Genomic DNA, 11,655 nt, shown 5'->3' with positions numbered 1-11,655 from the left:
CAATGTTGTAAATAGATTTCTTAATCTAAGTCTATAGATAAGGAAACTGATTGAGATTAATCCAAGTCTGTAGATAAGGAAACACAGTGACATGGTCCCAGGCTCATCTTGCCCACTGTGAGCCCCAAACCTTCCTTCTACATAGTGAAATTGGTGTCCACCCTCTATACTCATAGCACAATACTTGTCTTTCTGCTTATTATTTTGTAAATCAGTTGAATTTTGTCCATTACCTTACTACTTGGACACACTAAATTTTGTAGCCATACGGATTTTTGGCCAACCCTTGTCCGTATCTCAGTCATCCTGAGCATTTCTACCATTCTGGTAAAGAGCTATTCCAAACTCAGTTTCATCCAGCAGCATGGATGAAAGCAATAATAAATATTTGAAAATTCGAAAGCTGGAATCAATAGATGTGAGACTCAATGAACATGAGAAGTGAGAGTGGGAGAAGAAAAATAGATTTGAGCCTAGATTTCTAGACGTTGGACTGCATAGCAAGGGCTGTTAATCCCTTCTATGGCACTACAAACATCTGTTCAGTTGGGTTCAGGGCTGCCTGAAATAACAGCCACATTAACCAGCTTCCTTTGAAGCTTGCTTTGGACTTGGGACCGAGTTCAAAGCTCTAAGCAGTGGTAGCATGCGCAACTTCATGGAAATGTTCTTAAATGGAATCATAGTGGCTTTTTTTCTTCTATCTGGTGTCATCATGATGATGATGTTAGCTGAAGCTCCACCAGCTATCTGTGACAATGCTAAACTGGAGAGAAATGTAGGGGTGGCAGAGGAATAATCTAGAAGAAAATGATTTCTAAAAATGCATGGAACTGTCATACAAGCCCAGAACTGCTGACTTCTGGCCTTTTTTACATAACAGAATAAAATTTAGGATGGTTAAGCCAACATCAATTTGAGTTTTCTGTCACATTCATCATCTTAACCAATATAGCTATCTCTATTTATGTTGATATCACTCAGTGCTAAAAAATACAAAAAGAAGGAGTTTGTCAGGGAAAGAAAAGGAGTTCAATTTTGCATACATGGAATTTAAGTTGCTTATGAAACATTCAGATGGAGATGGCAGTGAGATGAGAAGAGGGCCAAAGACAGAGACTTTTTTAAAGTGAAAAATTAAGAATCTGATACAGAAATAAAAGCCAGAAAGAAGACTAATTACGCAGTGGCTAAAAAAATATGAAGTTTCAACATCACGAGAACCAAGAGTGAAGTTTGTTTCAGGAAGAATCAAGTGGTCAACAAAGACAGATATTCAAATGCCAAGGAAAGTAAGCAGGGAAGCGTGTCTCTTGAATTAAAGGATAACAAAGTTATTGGCATCCTGGGTGAAAGCAGTTTCAGTAAAGAGGACCCAGGAGAAGGCAGATTGCCAGTGAGTTGAGTTCAGAATGACAAATAGAGACAGGCAACACAGTGACATGGTCCCAGCCTCGTCTTGCCCACTATGAGCCCCAAACCTTCCTCCTACATAGTGAAATTGGTGTCCACCCTCTCTACCCAGAGCACAATACTTGTCTTTCTTCTTATTATTTTGTAATTCAGTTAAATTTTGTCCATTACCTTACTACTTGAACACATGAAATTTTGTAGCCATACAGATTTTTGGCCAACCCTTGTCCGTATCTCAGTCATCCTGAGCATTTCTACCATTCTGGTAAAGAGCTATTCCAAACTCAGTCTATTCTCTTAAAGTTGCCAACTAATCTTCAAATCCCTAATTCTGCAAATAACATCATCTACTACTTCATAAAGCAGCATTCTCAACCTAGGTACCATCGATATATTGGGCTGAATAATTCTTTTTATGTGGGAGGTGCAAAGTAGGTTCACTGTGCACTAGTTACCAACTTGTTTGAGTCTGGCCAGACATCTACACACACAGCAAGTTACATGAAGTGGGTTCATTATTTACAGATAAGCAACAAGGGACAACAGAAGCCTCGGATTTATTACTCAGGAAAGCTACCTGGGGCAGATGGAGTCTGAACTATGTCTGTCCCACTTGCATCACAGCTGAGGGCCCCTGGAAAGCAGTTTGCCCTGGTTTTATACCCTGGGGGTCACATGCATGCTGGGCTAAAATTTTCAAAGACATCCTTCTTGGGGAGGTGTCAGGGCTAAAACAGATTTAGGCCTGCTTCAGCCACCTCCCCTTTATCTCAAGATATGGCATTCCCAGCACATTCTACAGTTATTCTTGAAAACTATAAAGGAGAGAAAACCGGGCTGGTCCAAGACCACCCACAGATCAGCCCTGAAGGGTGTTGTGCTGTGTTTTTGCAGAATGTTTAGCAGCATTCCTGGCCTCCATGCCTTAGAGGCCAGTAGCAATGTCTCCACCAGTTATTACAACCAAGAGTGTCTCCAAACATTGTTCAATATTGATATCTACTAGTGAGGAAAAATTACCCCCAGTTGAGAACCACATTCCTCTGGTAAAAAAGACCATCTGTCAAGAACTTTGCCAATCTCCTTCCCCCACAGCTGCAGACTCAATATTGCTTTGCATTCTTCACCTACACACTTGAAAGACGGGACTCGAGTCATTTTGAGAATGAACTTTTCATACCTTTGTGTCTTTCAGCTTCTCCTATTGAGCTGCTCCCGCTCAGCCTGTATGCAGGTTAGTTGGTCCTGATAAAATGTCTTTATTCTGAATCTCCTTTAGCAATAGTCCTTCCTCTAACCTTCTCTAAAAAGGCAATATTTATCTTCTCTACGTATCCACCTGATTTCTTACTTCAGAACACCCAAACCCTACACATCAGCCATGCTAAACCATCTACTTATAGTTTTTATTCCTGGCTCAGTTTCTCAAACCTTCTTTCTTTTGCCCTTCTCTTCTCTCTACATAAAATGCTCTTTCCCCCTTTTCCTTTTCATTCATTTGTCTAACACTGATGCATCCTTAAAGACTCAATACAAGAAGTCTTCCTGGCCCTAATATTATGGACAAAGTTCCTTGCTAGTGTACTTTCAGACACTATGGGTTGACTGTTGTCACTAAACATATGACACTCTTACATTTTATTTTCCTTTCCTTCTGTTTTCACAGCTGTAAACTCCTTGAGGGCAGGGTCTATAGCCCCTTTTCCTTTGTGCTTAGCTTTTGTAATCCAGAATGAACATGAATGGTGCCATATTGTCACACTTAAGCAGTTTTTGTTCCTTTGACTTAGTTTTGCTCTACTATGTTCAGGTACAATGGAAGCTGTTAGGAATTTCATTTACACCTTGGGGCCCTGCAAATACATCATCTTCAGCTCTATTTTGTTCAACTCATTTTTTTCTATCAATTTATCTGCTCATCAGGAGAGATGAAAGTAATGGAAATAACACATTCTGCTGAGGGACGGGTTAATAACTGCTCCTATCTGACAATGCAGCTGCAGCTTTCCAATTGGAACCAAGCTGCTTATTCATTGATCGATGGCCCTAACGGAAATGGTTTGCTTTCCTCACTTAGAAAGGTAAGCCACAGCTCTAAAAGAGGCTTTTTAAGACCTCTTCCTGAAAACTTTCCATGAAGTTAATCAAAGATAGTGGATAAAACTTCATTTTATGACACTACCAAATGACCTAAATAACCCATTTCCATTTTTGTTTAGTTGAGACTATACTGAGTGATCTAAAATTATAACAGCATCAGATAAGCTTAGAACCACAAGACATCATGCACTGTGCTATTACTGGGTTGACAATAAAACATATATTCTGTTTAGTTTTTATTTAAATCCAATAGCTCAGAAGATTTGACTGATTAAGATTTTTTAAACAAAAACCCTGTGAAACTACAAAAATAGTTAGCCTTTTTTGCTTTTATTTTATTTTATTTTTTTTTGAGACGGAGATTTGCTCTTGTTGCCCAGGCTGGAGTGGAGTGGCATGATCTCAGTTCACTGCAACCTCCACCTCCCAGGTTCAAGCGATTCTCCTGCCTCAGCCTCCCAAGTAGCTGGAAATACAGGCGCCCACCACCACGCCCGGCTAATTTTTATATTTTTAGTAGAGACAGGGTTTCACCACATTGGCCAGGTCTCAAACTCCTGACCTCAGGTGATCCACCCACCTCGGCCTCCCAAAAAAGTTATCCTTATATAATTAAAGTGTTTCAGGAATCTTACCATTTCTTCTTATAAGGAAAAAATGTATACCTTGTACAAAGATAGTAGCTTTGTCCTAGAGTTATAAGAACTTTATTATAATAATTTAATCACATTTTAAAACAAATGTATTCTAAGCTGTTGTAGGTTTATCTAGTCAAGAAATTTATAACTCCACTTCTTTGCTTGACATCTGGGAATGAAAACGCTAGGTAAATAACAAGAAAATCTTTATATCTAAACTTGCAATTTTGCCTCTTCTGTTCTACTTGTTTGAAATCAATTCATTTCAAGATATATTTTGATATGTTTTACTAATTAGGTAGGTAGAAAGGTAAGGATACTGTTCAAAACATTTATGCCTAAAACTTTATGCCAAAATTATGCAATTAAGCGAAGAGTGAAGGAAGTCATTGGTATATTTGCAATTGTTTCTTCAAAATTTCAGAATAAAGAAATTAATTGCAAACATAAGCATGCATATGAAATCCAGGTTTAACTAAGGATATTTTTCCTTGATGAGATTGAGATAAATAGCTCTTCATCATGAGAACCTAGTAAGGTTCTTTGAGGCAAAGCCTATGAAAAGGTAAAAGACCCTTAAGACTGGGGCCTACAGGAGGTCCTCACACTCACACTAGTCCATACTCAGCTTCCAGCAATCGGTCAAAATTACTATTTTCATGTTTTTATGAGTTTGTGGCTCAAGCAAAATTTGTTCCTGGTTAGTCAATCTCAGCAGTGCCCCTCTGGATGCACCTGTCTTTCCAGATTTTGGAGTGCTGGTTTGGACTACAATTTCAATTCTTTGGTGGATCTGAAAAAAATCATTGATTTTTAGTTTTTCTGGGTTTTTCTTGTTTTAATAATGAAGTGAAGACTTTTAAGCTCTTTACCTCTGAGAGATGAAGCCAAAAATCCTTCCTGGTAATCATTTCAACAACATATTTTTAGTTTTCCATGTTAGGTTTTGATAAATTGAATCACTATACTTCTTTTTATAAAAACCTAGTGAAACTACTGCTATCATGCCATAAGATGAAACTATTGCTCTCATCTTGACACTTGTAAGAGTCAATAAAATAGAAAGGTTTCCCCTAACTAGAGCATATGTGCAATGATTTTCTCAACAGCTTTATAGAAGAAAGAAAAAGAAAACTTGGAAAAGTAAATATCATCATATTTTTTATCAAAGTAAAAATTGATCTAGCGATAATTCAAATTTCAGGTACAACAAAAGTCAGTGTCAATTTAATGATAAGGTCTACTTCCCTAGATTTTCAAATTAGGAAGGATTTTGGAATTCATTTAAACAAGTGATTTGAAATCCAAGGTTTATGCAATTCCCCAAGGGCAGAAGATCGAAATGACAGCCTGTGAGCACGATGGTGCAGTGTGCACTTCTCAAGAGTACTGGCTGTTTTGCACCTGCATGAACAAGACACAGGCTCAGTGAGGAAGGCAGTGCTGGGTTGTTTGTATCAAGTGAGATGCCATGGCTGTTTCACAGTGTCATTTCTGCTGCATCTTCAGGTGATATTTTCATCAGTCCCCATCTTCATGTCATCTTTCCTACTACAGTGGTTACCATGAGCACACATCAAAACTCTTTTCCACCTCTGTACCATTTTTTAATGTTGCTTTTTTTGTATGATTTTCCCCACAAAATGAAATGAAAATGGAAAAACTCACTTATGTAATGGACATAAAAGAAGCTCTAATACCATAGTACGAACACTCAAACTTGTTATTCTCAAAACAAAACTTTAACTACAGTTCTTGCCAGTATCAATATCAACACAGTGATGCCAGCTATCATGAAGCTGACCAGATCATGATTGAGATCTTGAAGTCATTTGTTTTTGTTTCACTTAAGAAGCTATTTTCACAGATGAACAAATGTAAGCTCATAACTCAAGTATGACTATGGTTTCTATTTCTTATATGTATTTCTATTTTGAGCATCAATCCAATCACATGGAAGAAACTTATTTTCAAGTCCCTACCTAATACATTTTCCTATAGTTGGAACTAACATCCAGGGGACTCACATAGTTTTAGGGAACACAGATTTCTATATGCATGTATGTGTGTGTACACATGCCTTATAACCTGAGATTCTGCCATTTTTATCTACAGACACATCTTCTGAAATATCCGTCTTCTGTGTTATTCATATGTCCAAGTAGAAATACTGCTGTGTCATATTTCTTTTCCTTTATGCCAGGCCTCTTCAGGTATGACCATTTTGTTTGTTACTTCTGTTTCCCTCAGGGTTGCAAGATAATTTATATATTTATAAATATATATATATACATTATATAGAGTAAATATATATATAAGATCTCTTTGGGGACTTGTACTATATTCTGAAACTATATTCTGAGCTCATTTCTCCAAAATACTACTACTTACGTACCAATCAGTATATGACTCTGTAGATATCATTAGCTCCACTCCAATTCCAACATGAACAGATATAAACATGTATCATATATCCAGAGTTTTTATGGATGGGTAGATAAGGCTGGATAAAGGTACAGTTCGCACTCCCCTTAAGACTGGAACTAGAGTCACCCCTGATTCTTTCAAGAAGCTTTTTGTTGTCTACACACTATCATCAATGCTACACAGGAAATGTGGACATGGATGCAGTCACAATTCCCCTTCTCAGAGGGAGCTCTCAATGGACTCAGGTTAACTGGTGGGGGTGCCATGTCCTAGCCATATTCCACACCACTTCCTCCTCATCAGAGTCATTTTTCTGTCTCTGGACATAGAAAATCTCCAATACTAGAGAAAAAATGAATTGAAGTCTACTGCTTAAATTGTCAATAAATAAATAGTATACAGTCTTGGCACACTTTCCGTAACCTCCTAAGCCTCATTTTCATTATGCATATAATTATTGTGGTGTGTTTAGTTTTCCTATTGGAAAAGTGTAAGTATGCCTTTTGGTTTCATTGAATCCATAGTGGTTACCTTAGAAATATAATCTTTCTTGGGATGATCACTATGTTTTCTAGGGTTACGTTGGATCCTGGCATCCTAGTGTCCAGAGGATGTCAGAAGGGATAGCATTCTACTAGTACTCAATTAATTATACTTAAAGATATTAAGGAACATGCTAGTTTGGTTGCTTTTACTTGCTTGGTGAATAATGTTAGTATTTTTTTTAATCTCTCCAGAAAAAGATTCAGTTATTTTAGAAATTCCTATTTCTAGATACAGACTTAAAAATCACTTCCCACATCCCTCCTTGTTTAAGTGTTCTCAGAACTGTCATTGGAAAATTGAATTTCATGTTTTTCTTACACTCTTTTCCTTCTGAAAAATCACCCTTTTTCTTCTCCCAGGGCGCTCATAACATTCTATGGAATTACTTCAAATCTCTTCTCATATAGGACCATGGAAATTCCAATTAGCCATACATTCTGAAAATCTGCCTACTCACTGACAATTTGTATTAGGCTGCTTTGCATTGTTATGAAGGAATACATGAACCGGGTAATTTATAAAGAAAAGATGTTTATTTTGTTCCATCGTTGTTCTGCAGATTGTACAGGAAGCATGTTGCCAATGTCAGCCTTTGGTGATGTCCTCACGAAGTTTATAATCATGATAGAAGGTGAAGGGGGAGCAGGCATATCACCTGGTGAGAGAGGGAACAACAGAGATGCTAGGCTACTTTAAATGACCAGCTCTTGCCTGAACTAATAGAGTGAGAACTCATTATTATGGGGAAGGCACCAACCCATTCATGATGTATCCACCCCCATGGCCCAAACACCTTCCAGCAGACCCCACCTCCAACATTGGGGATCATATTTCAACATGAGATGTGGAGGCGAAACACACATCCAAACCATATCACAATTCTCCCATAAGAGAATAGACGATGATTCAAGATTCAGTGATTCAAGACACTCTTGCATTCATTCTAGTTGACTGTTGTTTATGAGTTATAATTCATATAAAATGCATCCTTTTAAAATATACAATTCAGTGCTCTTTAGCATATTCCCAAAGTTGTTAAAACTATAATTTTAGAAGATTTCACCATTTCCAAAAAAAAAAAAAAATTCTGTACCTTTTTGCAGTAACTCCACATTCCTCCCTCTTTCAGCCCCTAACATCCAGTTGTCTGTTTTCTGTCTCTATAAATTTGCCTGTATTATTCATATAAATGAAATCATACTATATGTGGTGTTTTGTGATTTGCCTCTTTCACCTAGAATTAACACTTTTTTAAGTGTTTTTCTTTTTTATTTCTCCTTCATTTCTAATTTTCTTTTTAAATTTTTTTCTAGCATAATACTTTTCCAGGTTCAATCCTATTGTAACATGCATCACTATTTTATTTCTTTGTATTGCCAAATAATATTGAATTGTATGGATATACCATATTTTATTTACTCATTGCATCAGTTGGTGAGCACTTTTAATTTCTTCCATCTTTTGCTCATTATGAATCATGCCACTGTGATCTTTCATGTCCAAGGATTTGGATGCATATAAATTTCCATTTACTTTGGGTATAGTCTTAGGAGTGGAATTGCTAGGTCATGTGGTAACTCTATATTTAACATTCTGAAGTACTACCAAGAATGCTTTCCAAAATGGCTGCACCATTCTAAAAGTTCACCAGCTACATGTAAGAGTTTCAATTTCTCCACAACTTTCCCAGCATTTGTTATTTTCTGTCTTTTTTATTTTAGACAGCCTAGTGGGTATGAAGTGGTATTTCTTGATTACTAATGATGTTAAGTATTTTTTTATGTATCTGTTGACCATTTATAGATCTTCTGTAGAGAAAAGAATATTCAAGTCTTTTGCCCACTTTTTTCGGTTGGGTTGTTCTTTTGTTGTCTAGAACTCTGAAGTTGTATACAAAGTATGAGGACCCTCTTGAGGGACGCATTGGGTTTTTAGATATCTTCCTTTCTCCTTTGACTGTTTCTTCTCTTCCCCAAACCTGAGAAAACTTCATCTAGACTTGTTCAGATTCATCGTGTGTTCTTCATATCCCAAGTCCCATGGGGTCCTGGATTTTTAGTACTTAAAAATCTTCTGTTTTTCTGTAATATTTTAGTTTCCCTTAGGCATACTGTATTATAATGCAAGTAACTGAGAGGAAAGAAAGGGGAAACAAAATGAAGAAGAGAAAAAAAGTTTAACATTTCAATATCTTATTTGAACACAAAGTATTCTAACAAGACATCTAGTTGTGTGTCAAGAAAAGGAAGCTGCATAAAATTGCTAAAATATGTAAATCTCATACATTGGAATTTTTTTTAATTTTTAAATTTTAATCATTATAGATATATAATAGTTGTAGATATTTATGGGACACATGTGACATTTTGATACAATCATACAACATGTAACAATCAAATCAAGGTAATTGGGATAACCATCATCTAGAGCACATATCATTTCTTTTTGGTAGGAAATTCCAATTTTACTCTTTTAATTATTTTGAAAAATACAATAAATTATTTTTAACTATAGTCTCCCTATTGTGCTACTTGAACACTTGATTTTATTCCTTCTATCTAACTGTTGTCAAATTTAAAAAGGAACATGGCAGTTTTATTTGCCTAATTACCAGCTTTATTCTGAAATTTGTGACAGCCCAGCTGTCTCATAGAATAGGAGATATCAATATTGGTCTTCTTATAACGGGCACTTTTCTTCAGAGGTCTATTGATGTTGAGGTTAAAATCAGCTGATGTATTTGTTTGATAAATATCATAGAAGAGTTATTCTGTGAATTACTGCAATTAGTTTAGTGCCCCTATTATCAGAAATTTCTTATAGAATTATATGGTAAAACTTAATCGTATAAATCAGTTCTATTAATAAAGCACCCATAAAAAATAAATTACAACGTGTTGCCCACTTAAAGAAATATTCACATAACAGAATCACAAAATATATTCTGCACTGTTATTTTAAGCACTTGTTGCAAAGTTTTTCCTACAAATTTGAATGGCTCCTAGACCACCATTGTTAGTGCAGTAAATTTACTTGAAGCCACACAAAATCGTTACCTATTCTGTAGTTATGAAAAAATGGATAATGAGTACACTTTATTTTCTATAAAAGAGTGAGTTTGCCTTCCACAGTCAAATATTTATCCAAATTTCAAAAAGCATGAAGATGTATTTGTTCTTTTGCAACCAAAGAAATAAGTTATGTAATGATTTAAAATAGAGAATTTATTATCAGCTAGCAGAGAGAATAGACATATCAGAATACAACACAGTAATGACTAGAGTTTTAGAGTTTTAGTAGAAAATTTTCATCTTCAATAAGGCAATTCAATAAGAGAAATTGTATTGTTCCATTCCACAATAAAACATATTTCCAAAAATAAATATGCAAATACAGAGATAATAATTTGCAACAATTGAGTGACTCTTTCTGTGGGTAAAATTCCTCTAGTGATATTGATGAAATAGAAATAAATAGATGTTAAATTAATTTATTTTACAATAGATTGCAATGACAATGGTGATTTAATGAAAGACCATTTCTCAGTTATGAGGCAATGGCCACATGTGAGTGGAATGTGAAAGGGTACAGTTGGAGAATATCTGACATGCTCAACTCTCATATTTTTATAAATTATGATGTCGATGTCACTGAAGTTTGTTCTCACATTTGCTTCTACTACCTGCTGGTAATATACAGTACAGAATTTTTATCACTTCTACCATAAACAAAGGTCAGCAATCACTTTAAAATACAAATGTTGACACATGGTTACTTTATCAAAAGTTTCCCTTCGCTTAAACCCCATTGAAGAAAATCTAAAGAAGCACAGCAGTGTGTGGAGACTCACATCCTGAACTTTTGCTCCAGGAACTACCACAGGAACATACCAGGAAAGCCAAGAGAATTCACAGATTCTTTGAAGGTAGCAGATTTCTCCTGCAGGACCCAGGAGAGAGCTGAAAACCTTTGAGTGTCCCAAGTGTGAAAGGCGGATCAATCATCTGCCCCAGAACACAAACCCTCACTGGGGAACCTGAAGGTCCAGATCATGGGAGAATTTGACCTTACCTGGAGATCAGACAAATTTAGAGAGCCAAGCAAAATATAGGGGTCGAAGATGCAGTGGAAAGAGCCCTGTGGGCTCTCTCAGTCCCCAGGGAAGCCATTTCTGACTTTGTCTTGCAGAGGTCCTTGGGGAGGGCTCACAGGGGAACTGGGAAAAGACCACAGGGAAAAGGAAACTTCCAGCTGAACTTTGTAACAATTTCGGCTGAATGGGAAGTTTCCTGGACAGAACTCAGAGGAGGAGGTGAATCAGGAGTGCAAACATAGCTCAGAAGCCAAGGCAGGCAGGGAAGTGCAAAACCTGAAAGGCTTGCTTGCTTTCTCAGTGGGGAGGCTTGCAGCCTGGGGCAAGTTCTCAGCCCTGCTCACCTGGCTGCCTGGAAATAAACTCAGTGCTCTTGGGAGAGGGCATGGTGGGAGTGAGACCAGTCTTTTGGGCTGCACGGGAGCTGGGTGAGGCCTG

General features: G+C 36.8%; 1 long non-coding RNA gene across 2 annotated transcripts in view; it reads right to left on the bottom strand.

The window, feature by feature from the left end:
• Positions 1-7,635: 7,635 nt before the first annotated feature.
• Positions 7,636-11,655, bottom strand: part of LOC117980227 (uncharacterized) — a 161,459-nt gene continuing 157,439 nt past the window's right edge. For both annotated transcript variants that reach the window (XR_004671427.2, XR_010112178.1), the window contains one exon: positions 7,636-9,254. This is a non-coding gene — a long non-coding RNA (uncharacterized LOC117980227). The remainder of the gene's footprint in view (positions 9,255-11,655) is intronic.

The sequence above is a fragment of the Pan paniscus genome, chromosome 4 (genome assembly GCF_029289425.2).
Source record: "Pan paniscus chromosome 4, NHGRI_mPanPan1-v2.0_pri, whole genome shotgun sequence".
NCBI lineage: Eukaryota > Metazoa > Chordata > Mammalia > Primates > Hominidae > Pan > Pan paniscus.
Note: the sequence above shows the minus strand (reverse complement) of the source record. Positions and strands in the feature narration are given on the sequence as shown.